This window comes from Spinacia oleracea, chromosome 6 (genome assembly GCF_020520425.1).
Source record: "Spinacia oleracea cultivar Varoflay chromosome 6, BTI_SOV_V1, whole genome shotgun sequence".
Classification (NCBI taxonomy): Eukaryota; Viridiplantae; Streptophyta; class Magnoliopsida; order Caryophyllales; family Amaranthaceae; genus Spinacia; species Spinacia oleracea.
Window position 1 is genome coordinate 120,578,538 of NC_079492.1, and position 19,935 is coordinate 120,598,472.

The following is a 19,935-nucleotide window of genomic DNA, read 5'->3' on the forward strand; positions in this document are numbered from 1 at the left end:
GATATATTGCGGCACTGTGTGAAACAGAGTCAACCGAGATAGGGAAGACGACGGTGGGGAAACTCTCCTTCAGATGGTGGTGGTGGAGCCGCGCGGTGAGGAAGGTGGTGGTGGTGGTTATGGTGGTGGTGGAGTCGCGCGGTGAGGATAGGTATGCGTTGGAAGAGCTAGATGTGAAGTACGACGACGAGATGTGAAGAGAAGAGAAGCTTATCGATCTGTTTGGCGGTGGTTTTATTTTTTTAAAATTTAATGTAGCCTATTGAGGCGGGCAATTAAAAGCCCCCTTCAACAGAGAGACCCTATTGAGGCGGGCAATTAAAAGCCCCCTTCAACAGCTTCTATCTATTGAGGCGGGCAAGGAAAGCCCCCTTCAACAGCTTCTGTAGAAGCGAACACCAAAAAAGCCCGCCTCAACAGAATAGTAAAATATTTGACCCGCGTTGACTAAGTAGCTATTGAGGCGCGCTTATGTATGCCCCCCTCAACAAGGGGGCTACAACAGGGGTTTTTTCCACTAGTGACACGGGAAGGTAACCCTAGAATCAATTTCATTCATAATTTAAACACTAAAAACCTATAATAACCTTAACTTAATTAGTGATCCACCACTCGTGAAATACAACCTTATGCTCGTTTGATACTTAAACATTTATACTATCCTTAAAGATTCCATAACCATAAAAATTCCTCAAAACAATTCACATCCACAAAATCTTTGTGTTCGCACCGTGCTTTAACTTAACTTCTTTCAAGAAAACAGTAATGCTTAAACTTTGCCTAGTCTGTCTAGGGTAGGAAACTCATAACATGATAAACATGAAAACATGGGAAGTTCGGATCCAAAGCGAGAGAGATAAAATAAAATAATACCAATGTTGGCGCCATCGTGAATGTTGCGCTTGTTGTGAGCTTCGTTCATGGCATCGTTAGTAACCTCGATAGTCGATATTTCGCATAAAATATTCAATCAAGAAAACATAAATAACAGAAGAATAAATCCCTTTAAACCCGTTCCTACACTCACACTCATTCCATTTTAGCTTGACTTGAATTTAACATATTCTTTTTAACTTATTCCTTAAAACTCTTTGCTTAAAGCCTATTGAATTCTATTACGTGCAAAACCTGTAAGGTTTAGCACTTATGATCCAGAACCTTGGCTCTGAATACCAAACTGTAACACCCCGACTTCTAAACACCATTAATTAGGTTAATTATCTTTAATTAGCAGCGGAAACCCTAATTTAGTCGGAGCGTCACTTGCCGTATCTCCCTCGTGGGAAATACAAGGCGACATAACCTTTTTACGTTTACTGACTACTATTGAGTAACAGTAATTATGCTTCACTTCCATTAATTCTTTAAAATTTACATTGAAATCTAAGTAAACCTTAATAAATATTTCTAACAAGTTTAGACATTAATTTATTAATCTAACTCAAATTGTGAAATCAAACTTAGAGTTTAATTAATACATCCCTTTATTACTAATGACATAGTTATCTTTATTAAACATCGATCGTGAATTTGATGGTTGCATCCTCACTCTAAGGCATCCCATGATCTTCTTCGTACCTAAAACAAAAGCAACATCGTGAGCCGAGACCCAGTAACATACTACCCTAACAGCGTAAACTCATTTCAATTCATTTTATTTACTTTGCAATCAGGGAGAATAGAACATAGTAAAACATTTTCATAAATGCAATAAAACATCATTTATAACTTGAAACTTTGATAGTTCCCATTATCTTTCATAAAACCTTCTTTTTACTTGGTAACTGACAAGTTAGCCTTGCGGGACGTCTCCCACCTTGCGATAGTCCTCAAGGAGCACTCTCCCTTGTTGGACATACGCCCGTACCTAAATAGTTTCTCTTTTAGCTTGCGGTAACCCTCAAGGAGCACTCTCCCTTGTTGGGTGTCCCGCGGTACGGCAGTACGTGCACGACCTAGAAATAGTAACCCCACTAACTGCCAGAACCGGTTACACTTGTATTTATCATGTTTTGTATCTTATTAGTAACTCATAGACATCGTTCTTATAAAATCATACATAAACATGCTTGAATATAATCATCATAAAACATACTTTGTAAACACATTTCATATCCCACAATCCAATAAAACACATCATTATAAACATATTTCATAAACTCATAAAACACATTTCATAAGGGGATTGTGGGTGTTAGCAATAGATGTTACCTCAACCGTAGTTAATATTTCCTGTTCTATGGACCGTTCTTCCTGAGCTCCGAGTTCGATTTCTTTCAGAATATTAAACCATCCAATTAGTTATTAACGATTAATATTAATACTTTATAGTAAGTTTATAAATAATTATAAATAACGAATTGTAATAATAAAAATTATAATTTCATAGTTTTATCGTTAATATTATTATTAATCAAAATTTCAATTAAAAACTAAATTTTTATTTTATAAATCGATTTACATGAAACATATTTATTTTTGTTAATATTAGCTAGTAACTTAATTTTAGTAAAATCGGTAATTTAAATATGTTTTCCTACCTGAAAAATAATGAGTAATTTATTAGTAATTTATTATATAAACATATATTGAAACATTTTATCAAATTTATTTAGATAAAAAAAAAAAACATGAAGGATAAGTTTATAAATCTGAAAATAGTAATGGAGAATGAGCTTACCAAAACCCATTAGAATTTGGGCCCATCCCTTTTTATTTTGGGTTAAAGGGAACAATTCACAAGTCAGGAAATTGGTTTCATGACTTTGTGAATGTCGAGCAGAGGGGAGGGGCAAGCAACAGGCACGAAAGAGAGGAAGGGAAGAGAAGGTGGCGGCTGAAGCCTGGGCGGTACGGCGGCGCTAAAGCGCTCCGGCGATGGTGGTTGAGGGCAGTGCGACGGTGAGAGAAAGGAAGGGGGAGCACGAGCAGGGCGGGACAGGGGAGAGAAACAGGGGAATTGGTGGGGGTGACTTGGAGCGGTTCTGGGCGGCGACTATATAGCTCGCCGGAGTATGTGGGGGCGGGAGTTGGTTTACAAGGTGGTGGGGGAGGTTGGGAGTGGTGGCGCGACGTTGGTGGTGCCGCAAGGAACAAAGAAAGAGTGAGGCAAGGGAAGGGAGTTGTGGAGCTGCGAGGAGAGGAGGGAAATAAGGGGTGGCTGTGACGGTGGTGGGTGATCGAGGTGGTGCTAGGCAGCAGGGGTAGTGGTGATTGAAGGTGGTTTTGGTGGCGGCAGCCACCGATGGTGGTGGTGGTTCGAAGTAGAGAAGGGAATGAAAACTTGAATTTGGTTTTGGTTTTGATTTTCTGATGTTGAATTCCAATTGGAATTAAGACTGATTTGTATAGTCAAGAAGAGTGAAAGAGAAGCTGAAATCCTTGAGGAGCAAGGCATGAATCAAGACTGAATTGAGGGAAGGAGAGGAATGAAGAATTTTCTTCATTCTTGCAATGTACGTGGAAAGCAAAGAGAAGAGGAAAAATGGAATTTTTGATTTTCTAAGGGCATTTTTGTAATTTTACACAGTTGGAATAAATTCAGAAATTGGGTTGCCATTTTTGGAAACTACTAAAAATAGAAATGTTAAGCTAAAATAATTCTTTATAAAAATATCGTTAACGAAAAATAAATAAATTTTCGTTTATAAATTTATCGTTTAAAATAAATCGTAAAAACGTTTAAAATAACGAAATTTTTAAATTATTTCTAATAATTAAAACGAAATTACGTTAATAAAATATTATTAATTTTAATAAATCGAGTTTAAAAATTTCGGGGTATTACATGTGGACTTACGGGCTCGCCTTTCTTAAGCTTAGTCTCAAGAATTTGCCTATGAGTCTCGAATCTTTCGACTCGAGCCAGATATTAGAACATGTTCTTTAACTCACTGATGATCGTGAAAGCATCTGAGTTGATGAACGCTTTCTGTAGATCTGCACTCATGGTTGCAAGCATTAGACATTTTACATCCTTGTTGGCATCAATCCAACAATTGAGGGCTGCCTGAGTGACCCCGTCGCCAGCGGCTTCGGGCATCGCCTCTTCCAGGACATACTCCTTTTATTCCTGCATAAGAACTATTTGCAAGTTCCTTTGCCAGTCAAGGAAGTTTTTCACGCTCAACTTCTCCTTTTCGAGAATTGATCGGATGTTGAAACAATTGTTGTTTGCCATAGTTAAAACTACAATTGAAAAAGAATAAACAAATAAATAACCATTCACAGTTTCTCTTAATAAACTTAAATTCTAGCATGCATGCATAATTCAATATTTATTAAGCATTTTATTAAAGTTAAATGTTCCAGCAGGTGTGAAAAAAATGATTCCAAGATCCTTAAATCATTGAAGAATTAAGCACATTATGTATTTAGACTCAATTCTAGAATATTTTAGGTAATGAAATCCTTTGCTAATAGTCTAGAAACTACTCTTGGTTAATAGGTACGTCTAAGGTCTTATTAGGTAAACCTATCTGTTTTGCCATGACATAAAAGGACTCCTTACTTATATCGTCGAGTTTCACCAAAACTAACATGTACTCACAATTATTTGTGTACCTTACCCCTTTAGGATCAATAAGTAACACCTCACTATGGCGGAAAACTATTACTAAGATTGATGTAAAGGTTATCCAAGTAAGTGTTATTTTGGCATGGCACCTTTTAACTCCATTTTTAAAGTTTGGAACTTAAGGCTCTTACTATGTTGGTTAGATTTTAATCCTTAATCATGTAACATAATCAAGCCACAATCTCATGCATAATTAAGACATATTTAAAGCAATAAATAACTTAAAGCATGCATAAGATATAAACGTGATCTAGTATGGCCCGACTTCATCTTGAAGCTTCAACTTCAAACTCCGTCTTGAAAATGGATTGGAAACTCCGTCTTGAATTTCACCATGAGAGGCGCCATTTTCTTCAAATAGGATAAGCTATAATTTAAACTAATTACAACTATTTGATGGTACGCAGACCATATTTAAATTAAAAACTTTGGTGCATTAGACCAATTTTACATTCAAATTAATGGTACGCATTCCATATTTTCTATCCTATTTGGGTCATACTAGTCACTTTCCATAACCTGCAAAACAGTACATTTATACAATATACCATTCACCCATTCATTTATCAATAAATGGCCCACTTAGCTGGTTAGTAGAACATATTATGCATCACATAAATATTTGCATCAATTAATCAAGGCTTCCAATAATCTACAAATTATTCAATCCTTATTAATTCTAATCGAGTTGTTTTAACCTTAAAGGAATGTAGACCTATTCAAGAGTTTATGACTAAAAGCGCTCCCACTAAAACCAATAATTTTACATGCTTTACGAATTTTAAACATAAAATTGTATTTCCTAGTCCAACCGGAAACTTCCAAATTTAATTAGAATTCAAAGCTCATGCAAATTATTATTTAAATCCTTTAATTTATTTTCAGTTGATTAAATTAATTAATTTAAATTTAATCAAGGTTTTAATTTTAGTAAAATAATTAGTATAAATAAATTTATAATAATTAAATAATTCAAAATTAAATTTCGAGAAAAATTTAAATTACGAATTTTAAATTTAATTAAAATCGTTTTTCAAACGAAAAATCAAAATTAAAACGAACCAATCGGGCCAAGACAAGGCCATGGGCTCGCACCCATGCCTCGTCGAGGCCTCGTAGCATTGCCTTGCCACTCTACTGATCGTACCGCAAGCCACGAGCAAGCCACGCGCAAACGCAGCAAGCCGAGCAAGCCACGCTTGCGCGCAACCCACTCGTCGTGGTGTCGAGGCATCCCTCGATGGGTTGGGCGACGTTGTTGGACGAGCCAGCCAACGCTACCCCTGCGCGCAGCACACGAGTGCTCACAGCCTTGCTTGCCTCGCCCCTCCCGCCCACATGCACGCGGCACATAGCGCATGGCAGGGCTTCTGCCTTGCGCGCATGTGCCACGCCCCTTGCTTGTTGCATCGTACCGCATGAGGACGAGCTCCCTTGCTCGTCGTCGCATGCCCGCACTATACAACACCCCTTAAGGGTAACACTTAGCGTCCATTGCTTCGTGCGTGCAAGATTCGTGAACGGCTTTCATAAAAATTAAAAAATTGATTATTAAATTTATCGACGAATTAATAAATCATATTAATTTCATAAATTTTGGGCGAAAAAATTCGAAAATTTATTATTCAAATTAATTTCTGATTATATTTATTTTCATGGATTCAAATCTAGGTCCTAAAATTTTAAATTTTTTCAATTTTAACAAATTTCATGGTGGTTTCTAATAAAAAATTTTCAATTTTAACAAATTGCTAATTAATTATGAAAATCAAATCAAATTTTAAATTATTCGAATTTCAACAAATTAATTATAATCACAAATTAGGTTGTATAATTAACAAGCTTAGGCATTAAAATTGTTAAACATATATACAGTAGGTCAATCATAGATTCAAGATTTACAAACAAGAATCGCAAATATATAATTTAACATCCAAAAAATTATAAATTTTGCCTTCGAAAAGCTAAAACCTCCGAAAAGTCATAGTTAGGCTTCGAATTTTGGAATTCTGGGTTCGGCATCAAATCTCTAATTTTAGTCAAAATTTTAAAACGTCGTTTACATGCGAAATTCACTATAAAATTATACGATTCCGACCATTATTGACTAAACTACCGAAAATCCTGCTAACATATAATTAAATAATCGCACGAATTTGCAATTAATTACAAAAATCGAAATTAATCACCCCTTTAATTCATTGCAAATTTATAAAATTTAACCATGTTAACTATAATTGATTATGGAATTAATTAGAGGCTCGTGATACCACTGTTAGGTTATGACAAATATAAAACATATATTTCATGCGGAAAAACCATAAAGCCAGTAATCCAAATTAATTGCCACATAGTCAATTAGCATAATCTAGGATACATACATATGACGCGTGCCTTCCCTAGCTGCTCCCGAACCAAACAAGAACAAGTTTAGGACTCCAAGTGTCGTCCCTCCGTAGTTAGTCCACAGCACGTTCGGATCCGCCTTAGATTCAATTAACTAGAATTTAGCCTAAGGTTTTATGTTATTCGTACTTAATTATTTGGCAAATTATTAAGCTTAGTTTAATCTTAAAACTCACTACTACAAAAATAGTCAAAGAGACCCTTAATAAAAGATCCGTTGAACGACATAACGGGTCTCTTTAATATAAGAGATCTAATTTAAGTGATAACGGCTCTGTTATGTGTACTGGACCCCACATACCTCACTAAATCTAAAAGGAGAAAGACCCCTTAAGTAAAGCAACGGGTCTCTAATTTGCGCTGGGCCCACTGAATATGGCGCATGGAAAAACAAAAGAGAAGATAAAGACCTAATAAGATAAAACACGGGTCTCTTTTTCTAATCCTAAATTAAAAAATAAATAAATGTGAACGCTTTTTAGGTACTTTTGTGCTCTATCCCCTCCTCCCCTCCTCACAACTCACGTCGTTTTCCCTAATTCCTAACTTCACATCTCCCTCTCCCTCTCCTCCTTCATCTCTATCAAACCATGTTGTCGACCAGTCTACTACGCCTCCTATTCTGTTTTCGCAGCTCAGACTTCCCCCAATTCCAGAAGAGCTGGAGCCTTCAAACCACCGACGAATTCGTGGTCAATCGTTTAGAACATTGAATCTCTTATTACTGTAAGATCTAATTATTTTTACTGTTTTCGATTTCTGAAGAAAATAAATATGATTTGATTTGATTTTGGTTAAGAAGTTATGGGGATATTTTTAGGGTTTTGTTGATATGCATTTCGGATTTAGATCTGCTTTTGTAGATCTTTGGTTCTGGATTTGTTGTGCTTTCGATTTCTTGTCGATTTCGCGATTGTCAAATTAGAGATTGTTCATTTCATTACTGTGAAAAGTTGTGCCCCGTCTTTTATCAGTGAACATTTGTGTTGTGAACACCATATGTTTTATTGTCTGTGATGCAAAGAAAATATCGGCATGATTCGTACCATGATTGCAATTACATAGTACATACAATATTCTTTGATACTGTAACATGATTTTTCAGAGGCAGTGTAGTGTATAGACCTGAATTTGTGATTTCATATTTCACTTACAATGTTTGTGCTAATTTCAAGGATCAGTTAGGAATGGTCTTTTGAAAGGGCTTTGGCTTCAGTGTTTCATGTGGAAATGAATTTGATAATTGTTAGATTTTTATTGAATATATCTGGCAGATATGATTTGCATAACTATTGCAGATTGAAAGTGTCATTTCTCTTGCATAGGGATCAATTAATTTGCTTCATTCATTAAATATATCAATGCACCAAGGGTAGGATAAGTTTTATGAACTCTAATACTACTGAATATTTAACCTGTTATAATAAAGTTGAATCAGTGTAGTCGTGTGCTTATGCCATTGAATGAGAACTAGTCTCTAATGCCTTGAAGAGCTTTGAGTTATCCTTAAGAATTTTCTCCTGGATTGCCATATTTTATTTCTTGGAAGTGATTTGAGATATGAACAATGAGGGATCCAAAAGGCCGTCTTTTCCTTCCTGAAACTCAGTTCCAGAAAATATGAATTAGATCAGTTTGTGGAAAAATTCAGTATTGTTCTGCTTATGGTATTTCTCTAGTGTTCTGCATTTTTTTGTTCTGAAATTCACAAGGGAAACGGGTATACCGAAATATTTCCACCATACCCTTGATTACTAGCGCTGGATAAAAGATATATTTTCCTGTAAAAGATTTTACTCCCTCCACCCTGAATCACGATACAGTTTTTATTTTTTCATTTGAGCAAATTTGGTAATTTTGGCTACAAATTTCTTAAGAAATATGTTGTATCTTTATGAAGAAATTTAGAATATACTATCACTAGCTATCATAAAAGATTCTTTACTAAAAGTACTTTTTCCGTGATTACTTTGATGTATGCTCAACTTTTTTTTTTTGCTTTTAGCAGAAAATTTTGCCAATTTAGTTCTATTAAAAAAATTCACCCGGTAACATTTGTAATTTTATTTGGTACTACGGGAGTATGTCACTTCTTAAGCCAATGTATAAAAAAAACTAAGGCGCATCAAGGAAATTCCAAGATCTCTAATGAACCGTAAAAGTTGTTAAAAACTTATGTGCGCCTCTCCCTCAGAGAGTCAGGGCGTCTTAAGCTAGAGGCTGTTTTGGACTTAAAAATATGCAAATATAAAAGCATATTTACAAGTTTCTCCATTCCTTATTATATGTTCAGTTGACCAAACTTTTCTTATACCATGCTCCAACAAAAATTTATATATTTAAAAGAAACACAAACTCCTCTCTCTCAAATTTGAAAACATAAAATATGTTTTTTGTTTATTGGTATTAGGTTACGGATGCAGGAGAAAAGAATGGTGCTCAAGGTAGGGAATCAGGGATATGGCTTGGTGGTGAGCTTGATCCCCGAACGGCAAGGAGATGGTGACTACTGATGGATACATATGTGTTAATATTTTTTTGAAATGGGAAGTTGACACTTATAGAACATGTTTTCTTGAATGTCAACAATGATCATCGTGTTTTAACAATGTGTCAAAAATTGAATTGATTTTCTGGCCTGGGACAGTTTTTAGTCCTTTATACTCTATCTAGTTTCTAATTTATGCAGTTGTTGTGTTTATGATAGGGTGATAACTTTTTCTTAGGGTCTCTCCTAAAGGTATTGGTTTGTTTGAGATTCTAGGATCATTAAATACATATGAGTGTTAATTACTGCTATGTGTTGTGTCAACAGTGTGTGCTACTATTGAAGAATCAGGTGTGTTTGTGATGATTTTCTGAGGAACACTTAACGGGGAGATATTTATAGTATAAAGAATTGGCTGCAGATGGTTTATGTTGTATGAAAAAGAGTTTATATTGGTAATTAGCTTAAATACTTTCTTTTGTTATTTGGTATTGTGTTTGAGCATTACATTTGGGTCGTTTGTTGTTTTTTAGTTGCCTTGTATTGATTTCAATGGAGATAGATATGGGTGGTAATGCCTTGATTTATGTTGGATTTCTTTTTAAATTTTTTATTGACAATAATTTGGCATTTATTTTGAGAAAGAGGAGTATTTTGTAGTTGCCAAGTTTTAATGGTTAGATAAGCCTAATTCAGGTTGTTTTTAGGTAGGCGAGGCCCTTCAGGAGTTATTCAACAGTGGAATAGTGAAAGGTGAGGAACTCTGGATCACGTTGAAGCTCTGGTAAGTGTTTTAATCAACCCTAAGAATGTTGAATATCCCTACTCTTTCTGGATATTGAATTATTTTTTGATGCGGAGATGTGAAATGATCAGGTGTTCAAGTCTGACCAACCCCAACTCCAACCCCTCCCATTCCCGTAGAGATAGTTGTTGAGCTAAGCTTCACATAAATTGATAATGATATTGTTTAATTAATAAAGAAAATAAAAGAATATTCTTCTCAGCGGTCTTTAAATGCCCGAGTTCTAGATGTGCTGGACATATGTCTGGTTGTTTGAACATTATCGAAAATCTAACTGCACATGGAACCAGGCCAATTTACTCTAGTCTCTTAAATTTTGGGCCTCATTTTGTGTAGCACCCAGTAGATGTGATACCATAACAATTGATAAAATTATTCATTTCAATGAGGTAGTCCATTGCAAGTGGGAGGCTTAACTGCAACCTTTTTTCTGGCAGATATTGCAATTTTTGTAAACATGATCCATCTTTATAAGTGGTTTGCATTTTGAGGGAGCAGCCAAGTATGTTTTGAAAGTAATACATAATCAGGACATGAATTTCTAACTTAACTAATCAACCAAAAGGGACTAGGCATAAATTCCTTCTCTCTTTGTTTATGTTTTGTTTCTAAGATGTGGCAAAGAGGCCTCTCTGACTATGCTAATGATAAATTTTCAATAATTCTAATTATCAGAGGTTGATAAACAGTTCGTTGTTGTGGCTTTACCTATTTTGTTAATGATTATGGAACTTTGCATTTGCTTAATTATTACAGTTTTATTCATCGGAAAATGTTGATGAGGAGAGACATGTGGATTGAGTATTGCTCAAGCAAGAAACAAATGAAGAAAACAAAGATGATGGTATGGGAATAGGTTAGTGAGCTTTGGTTTTGGTTCCAGATATTGGTAATCGGTGTGAATGATTAGACTTTGGAACATTGTTTTGTTATTTTTACCTTTTTGGAAATTACGATGTATCTTTTACGTTTTTGGAAATTACAATTGATGTAAGATTTTTGCCTTTTAAGAGATTACAATTGAAGCATTACTTGTGAGAAATATATGTTTTTGGTAATAATATGTGTTATTGTGGAATTATTGTTGAATTGTTACATAATTACTTCGTATTATTTAGTATGTGTAGTTCGCATAGCAGCGGTGCTCGTTTTTGCTGATTTTTTTTTAAAACAAAAATTAAAAAGAGACCCGTTAGGTATGAAAAAGGGTCTCTTGTATAATAAAAAAATAATTCAAAGAGACCCCATATCTAACATATGGGGTCTGAAGTTGTTGAATATAAAAATATTAAAAAGAGCAAAGAGACCCCATATCTTACATATGGGGTCTGAATTGTTTAAAAGAAAGACCTCATATCTCTCTTAACGGGTCTCTTTGGCTTCTAAAATATTTTTCCCATGACTTGCCTAACAGACCTCATTTCTTACGTAAGGGGTCTCTAGCTTTTAACAAACAGACCCCCTCCAGATGGGGGGTCTCTTTTCAAAAGAGACCCCCCCATCTAGAGACCCCCTTAAAGGAGGTCTCTTTGGCCATTTTGGGTGGGTCTCTTTGCCCATTTTTGTAGTAGTGACTATATGAATACTTGATAATATGATGTATATAAATTGTGATTTTCATCACCTATTTATAGGGTAGGATTATCGGAACTAGAAACCTACTAGGATTCAATTTATCTAAATCAATTAGAATTAGACTTAAATTAAACCTTTGTTTTTAGTGTTTAGTTAAACAACTAACTCTAGTAGTTTTAGGAAAATAATCTAACCGGACAAATCCTAAGCAACCGAGGATTCGAGGCTTGCACGAACCACACACACTAACAGCCCACGAGGGGCGCTGCTGTGCGCGCGTGGGGCTCGGCCCAGCAAGCAGTCACGCGGCCCACAGCGTGGGCGCTGCTGCTGTTGGCCTTGCCTTGCTCGGCTGGGCCTTGCCTTGCTCGACTGGGCCTAGCCTTGCCTTGCGCTTGGCTGGGCCTGCCTTGCTAGGCGGGCTGCTGTTGTTAGGGGTGTGCACAGGTCCAAAACCAGACCGGACCGGGCCGGTGGACCAGAATTTTCTGAATTCGCGGACCGAGGACCGGTCCGGAAAAAATCCGGTCTGGACCGGAGCCGGACCGGAAAATTCAGGTCCGGTCCGATTTTGGACCGACTTTGATCGTTTTTGTTTTAATTTTTGCGATTTACAATCTTAAACTCAATTTGTTTTTACAATTTTATCTTTTAACAATCTATGATTCTCTTTAAGTATGGCATACATCACATCATAAACTTAATTTAAAGGGGATAAAGGCCGATGACATACAAAAAATCTCCAAATTCTTTTTATTACGTGGGGAGATTAATGTATTTGGGTGTAGACACCTACTTTTGTCCCCATTCCCGAAAGGGAAAGGTTCGATGATGAAAACATAAATCTCCACTTGACAACGCATCTCCTATAAAATAACGAATCTCAATTCCCCTTTTCATTTCACCCGAAACCTGCTATTTATAGAAACCTGCTATTTATAGAAACCTGTTAAAAATAGTAACTACCGTAATGGGTAGCTGTTAAAAGTGGCAAGTCATAAAAGATAGAAACCTGTTAGAATTAGGTGTTGCACTCCAACATAAATCCTAAATGAGATAGAAAACTGCGAGAATCCTATTCCTAATATGATTCGGAAATAAGAGTTACGTATTAATTAAAATCCTAACGAGCCTAGAGTTCGTAACGGGCCCAGACGCATTCCGTCATGAAATTGATACGCACTAAAAGAATCGATTAAGTCTCAAACACTACGGATTTCAGGAATCCGAATCTGACCAAGAAAACAGCCCAGACCCTATTTTCAACGCCTGGCTCTGGGCGCTGGAATTACCTGGGTACGTGTTTTTTCCTAATTCTTTGTGGATTAGAACTCTGCAATTCTATCTTTCCACGAACTCTTCCCTATAAATACAGCCCCAAATTCGACGTGAAAAGAACACACACAATTCATATTCTGAGTATTGACTCCAACCCTTAGCCTAAGCCTCACGCTGCGAAATTGTTCACGCGTTCTGTCGCAATCGATCCATAAATTGAACAGAACGTATCCTGTCCCATAATTTGAGATTCGTTAAATAAAAAGGAGAAATAGCAAAGTCAAAGTGGTTAGTTTTCTGAGAACCGTGACGCACCTCTCAAGGGTGCGTCGTAATGTGTCCCTTTTCGATGATTTAATCGCTTTCCTCGCCCTTTTTATGAACTGTTAAACTAACTAAATCTGATTGTTCTACCACGCCTAACAAATATAATATTTTTGGGAAATTAGATTATCATGCTAGGTCCCTTAATTCTATTTAAATCAGATAATCGCGATCGATCTAGTATTATATGTTGCATATTGCTAAAATCAACTCAGATTAGTTTAATAGTTAACGCATGTCCCTTCAATTATTTATGCTGAGCTAGTAAGGATATCCTGCCTCTGGAGTTATCGACGAGCGAGTACTCCTCTCGGTAGTTACAGTCCCCCGAACCCTCAATCTCTACCTTGCGGGTGTATGTTGAGAGATCCCCACACCAGGGATCATAAGGGAACCTAAGGCCGTCGTGGTCAAACATAATTGCACTCCCTTTATGTCACGATAATCGGGTTTTGTCAGTTTTTCTCATTGTCGTTAAAAACTGAATGGTGACTCCTATATTACTAGTCAATTGGGTGTAAACTCACAGGAAATCCAATTACACTTGATTGAATAAAAAGAATCGTCACACCCACGAGGGACGAGGTCGCGCATTAGCCTCGTTCTTTTTCGACCCCCTCACAGTGGGGACTCCACTGGGGATAGTGAAGGAAATACTCGTGCTTGTAGGTAATCAAAATAGCCGAAGGGTGAAACGATCCTACCCCGCGTTTATTTCCCCATCAAGTTGGGACGACCTGAAAATCAGCATATTAATGTGAACGGGCAGAACCGCATAACGAATCTCGGCTCCCTCGGGAGTTGGGACTAATGATATCTTTTTTCGCCAATAGGGGGGTGCATACGCCGCGCATGTTGCCCACTCGGTACTTGTGTAGGTAGTACACCTATCCCGAACCCAATCGCTCGCTCATTAGGTCCCTCTCGCCTGCATGCCCCCTTGGCTTGCACTTGCAGGTTGGCCTCTTGGGCGAAATTCGTCTGTTGAAGACACTACCTCGACTGAGGCATGTGTTGGATCTACGATAGAAGCGGTACCAAGCCAGGCGCAAATAACTACCCATAGAAGCCTATCATAAACTACATGACATGTTATTATCGCCTCATGATGAATGTTAGTTATGTGTAGCGAAATATGTGATTGTGTGTAACAAACTATCCTAGAAAACCAACGACCTTAAAAACTACGCAAACATTCATGGACTAATTTGCCAAAGAGTTATACCGAAATATGTGTTCCGCAAACCCGAATGATCGCCACAAAAATAAGCGACGCTCGGGATGGCCTGTAACGAATCCCACAAAACGTTGCACAACGCGTAAAGGACGTTATTAGGCAAGCACGCAAAATCAAAGTCGCATAAACAAAAAAGTAGACGCAAATAGAAAACGAGAACCAGCCAGGGACGCATTTTCAACGCCCCTGGCTGGGCGCCAGAATTTCTCACGCCCCTCGCTGGGCGCTGAAGTTGCTGCTTGGCCTTCTGGTCAGGCGCAGCAGCCTCGGTGCCCGCGCAAAAGGAAAATACGTAGCACAAAAAATGTTCGTAAAAAGAATTGCTACGAGGGCGTAAGAAAAGCACTCGATTTCAAAAGCGACTCGTAAAAAATTAATAACTCTTTGCGTCGTTGTTAGGCCTCCTACGACGACAATGCTCGGCACTAAAAACCGAACATGCCAACAATTATGAATGTCACACGGGCAAGTGTTTCGAAAATCCAAAGAATGACCAAAAGAAAAAAAAACTAAAAAGTGTACCAACAAAAGAAAGAGTGAAAAACCAATAGAGAGAGTCGAAGTCTAGACTAAGTAATGCTTGAAACTTTGGGAACCTAAACTTTAGCTTATCTTATGCCTAGGACTGGTCCTGCCACCTGGCGCTGATCAGGGAATCAACGGTTAGTGCGTCTCGAAGATACATCGCCAACATCAGGTTTAGTGACTCCAAGCTCCGTCCGTCGTCCCTCATTTCAAGGATCTCTGCTTCCCCAACCTCGATTCGCACCTTCAAACATGTCCATAGAAGATTTGCGAGACCAGATGGTCCAAATGACCCAACTTATGGGCCAATTGAAAATGGAAAATGAAGCTTTAGCGGCTGCGCAAGCCAAAAATGACCTCGATAACGAGAAGAGGATTGAAAAAATGGTCCTACAGCAAACCATGGGGAGCAAATACTTCTCCCTCGATCCTGAACCTTTTCCTGGCAAACTACCAGAAAAGTTCAGTTCATCTGACTTACCAAAGTTCAAGGCCACGGACAATCCCCATGATCATCTACTGAGCTTTGTGAATGCCATGAACTTGAAAGGCGTGGACAAGTCCATGTATTTACCTGCCTTTCCTTTGTCCTTGGAACCTGTGCCGCTCAAATGGTACTATCACCAGGACCCTAAGCTCTTCCCCACTTGGGAAGACTTTGTCAATGTCTTCATCAAACAATACTCGTCGAACATGGATTTTCAAGTCACCATGCGCGAGCTGGAAGTCCTCTTCCAAAAGAAAAATGAGGGTTTCACAACCTACTTTGCTAGATGGAGGGATCAGGCGGCCCAGCTAATCAATAGGCCTCCTAAAACAGAATTGGTCCAAAAATTCATTGACAACCTGGACCCGGCTTACAGACAACACCTTAGGTACCTGGGACTTGACCTTTTCAAAAGAGTTTATGATGTGGGAATAAAGATCGAGGACGACCTCGCCAAAACCATACAAAGCAAACCCACATATAAAAACAACACCTATAATCGGGGTAACACATCCCAAGCCCAAGAAGTCCATGCTGTAGAAGAGACTCCCGCCCGAAGAAGCCCTGGAAGGTGGGTCCGAGACCGAAAGTTTGCCCCACTCGGGTCAACTTTGGTACAAGCCTTTGAAAGACTAACCAATCAAGGAAAGTGAGACCTATAGGCCCCACCCGTGACCCTCCTGTCAAGGGCAAATATTGGGTCGAAGGTACTTACTGCAAATTCCATCAAGGAAATGGGCATGACACTGAAAACTGCTGGAATCTAAAACATACGATCCAGGACATGATAGAGGATGAAGTGATACCTCTCCCTAACGTTGGCAAACCCAACAACAACAAGAGCCCACTCGGCTCTTGTCACATCTCTCTCGACCAACCAGAAAATGAGAACTTCGACCCTACGGTGTACATTACACCTCAAGGTGCACCACTCGCTGTGGTCCCTATGGATCGAATCGAGAGAGGAGTGTGCGGTGTGTGGGATGATGATGCTGAAGATATCTACCTATCTCAAGTGTCGGGCCAAGACCTCTTTACTGAAACTTGGCCCGGGTATGCTCTCATCGACACCACCACTCAAGAACCTGAAGTCGACAACCTCACCAGAACAGGAAGAATATACCAGCCTGACATTCGCCCACCTCCTATGGACGATATCCCAGTCAGACAAGCTCCTGAGAATGGACGGTACACCACCGTCGCAGAAGTCATTGAAAATCCTCTTTTGAAACAATTGAAAAGAACCAAGGCCGAAATTACCATCTGGGATCTCAGGTGTACCTCAAAAGAACATCGCGAAAAGCTTATTCGCTCACTTGACCTCATCTCAAGGCCTACAGATATCACCCCTGACTCATTGGTTAACCACGTCACGAGAGATGCTGGAGAAAAGGCCATAGTTTTCACTGATAAAGATTTACCCAGGGAGGGGGGTGCCCATAACAAAGCCCTCTATCTAGTAGTCGGATGCAAAGGGCAAAACATCCCCCTAGCGCTCGTAGATAACGGTTCGGCGGTTAACGTTTGCCCGTTGCGAACCGCCCATTGTTTGGGACTAGGAAGCGATGACTTCCAAACCTCCACACAAGGGGTACGAGCCTATGATAACTCTCGAAGGCCTGTGTTGGGAAAAATCAACCTTACCATACAAACCGGGCCTGTGGCACGCACCACGGAGTTTCAAATAATCGACATCAAGCCCACTTTCAACCTCTTATTGGGGCGACCTTGGCTCCATGACTTAGGAGGTTTGGCTTCTACCCTGCACCAAATGGTTAAACTTAACCATAACGGGGTAATACTAGAAATCCGCGCCCCTCCTCTCGACATCAGCTGTCCTATGGTTGGAACGGCCGAAACTGCGGACGACCTTTACGGTTTTCAAATGAAAGAAACAATCCAGTTCATTGAAGATTATGATCTAGCATTCCTAGACCCGCATGCATCCCGGGTCATCCCTAGAATGCTGCTAGCTCAAGGTTATTTCCCAGGAACCCCATTGGGCATAAGGAAGAAGGAATGCACATTCCATCCTTTACCCAACAAATCTACTCCCTTTGGCTTAGGCTATGAACCAACGGAGGAAGATATTGATGACCGCCTGTCTGGGCTACGCCTTAACAAAGCCAAACAAACCACCCTCCTTCCCCCGTATCAAAGAACCCTTAACGGGATGTTCGTTCGGGAAGGAGAAGAACACCCATGCTGCGATTTCCCTGAACCCTTCGTTAGGATGGCTTGCTAAAACCCGGATTTGAAATTTTCCATGACTGCCACACCTTGGATGAGGCACCCCACCTCACCAAGACTAAAACAGCTGAAATATTGGACAACCAGGCTCTATGGACATTGTTTAACGAATCGAGGCCTATGGAGAACGAGACTGTGATGACTACCCTAGCTTTACAAGATGAAGGTTTCGATCCAACCCGGTTAATCTCTCCTGCATCAACACTAGAAGAGGTCGAGAACGGATGGGTGAAGATATATCAGTGGGTCAATGCAAAAGGAATGGAATTCAAGATGAGTACCGGTGAAGGACCGGAGTTTTATGAGACTAAACCCCAGGCTTGAGCCACATAGAGCACCATTAGTAAAATGCGCCTAGTAGTTCTTTAGATTGGTAGAAAAAATAATAGAGACTTTAGATGGTCCTAAGGCCCCTTAGAATATAGGTCAGTTTTATTTCAGTGTGTTTTCCTTACTTTCCGAATCAATAAAGGCGTAATATTTCTCCTAAATTTTTTTTATTCTAACACTAAATAAAGCACCAAATGTACTTGCAAAATACAAAAATAAAGAGGCGGCCCACTCTAGGCCCGACAAACAAAGCCCACTCGGTTTTGAAATAGTGCCATGGGAGCCAATTCCCAAAACCCACAAAATAAACCGCACCATCCCATTCATATCCCCAAAACATAAAAGTCAACCAGTGTAACCATAAAAATCAACCCATACAACCCAAAGAAGTCAAAGGAAATCAAAATCCAAAACGAAACCAAATGTTGCTTAAAAGGGGAATTAATAAAATATAACCCCCACCACTCCTTCAAAAACAACACGCACCTCAACCCACCTCAAAAGCCTACACAAGGATCTTCATAACTTCCGCACCCTAACTCCATTTTCAAAACTGTCTCGAGTCACGAATAGAAAAAATTAATCCGGACAAAAATGCATTTCACGCTAACAGCCAAAAAAGCCTCCAAAATAGCCTCAAAATTGACTTTAAATACGAGCAAAAAATCAAGGCACAAAAAAAGAAATAAATGCAAGAACATGTGAAGCAAAGCGTCAAAAATTGACCGCCCAAGTCATTTTCAGCGCCCAGGGCTGGGCGCCGAAATCTTTGACGCCCCAACCTGGGCGTTGAAACTCTCTGTCTGCCAAAAATTTTCTTTTCAGAAGTGCTCGTCATTTTATCCGCACACAACGGAAAAATAATGAACACTTGGGGGGTACAGTACGTATCCAAATAGGCTTACCAAAAATATAGCCAGACAAATTAGTCGAATTTCATATTTTACGCGACTTATGGCAAAAAAAAACGGCAGATGAAAATAATGATAATACTTCACTCATTTGACCGATTAAATAATATGCTTCCACCTCAGGGCATATCTACCGAAATCCGGCATACTAGAACTTATCCTAAAGCTAGAACTACGCGCGACCTGATTCTGACAAGATACGTAGGCAATCCTTACCAAGGATTCGGTCCAATAAAAAAAAACATATTCTTTGTGCAAAAAGTGTTAGACATATGAAAACATAAAAAAGAGGAGAGACAAAAATAAATGAAAATGAAAAACAAAAATACGCCTTTATTGAAAAAATAATAAGAAGGAAAACAAAGTGCTAAGAATAAAAACAAACACAACTGAAATAAATAGAGGGCACCTACACCCTAGCAAGAACTACACTATTCTAGTTCTTCCGGATCATCAAATAAAGTCTTGTAGAGGGCAATGTTCGCAGGATCCACCCCCACAGTCTTCTGCGCTGCCCCAATATCAATCTCCATAAGAACCGACTCTTGGACACTAACTTCCAAAGATGCCAAGGCTTCAGAAACATTCTCATTTATAGCCCGCTCAGCCTCAAGGGCACAGACAATGGTGGGAGAAGGATTATTATCATCAACTAGACTAGCCACTGTTTCTACAGGCGGCTGAGCCTTCCTAACCCATACATTATTCCGGCGACGATCTCCGCGAGAGCTTGCATTTCTTTT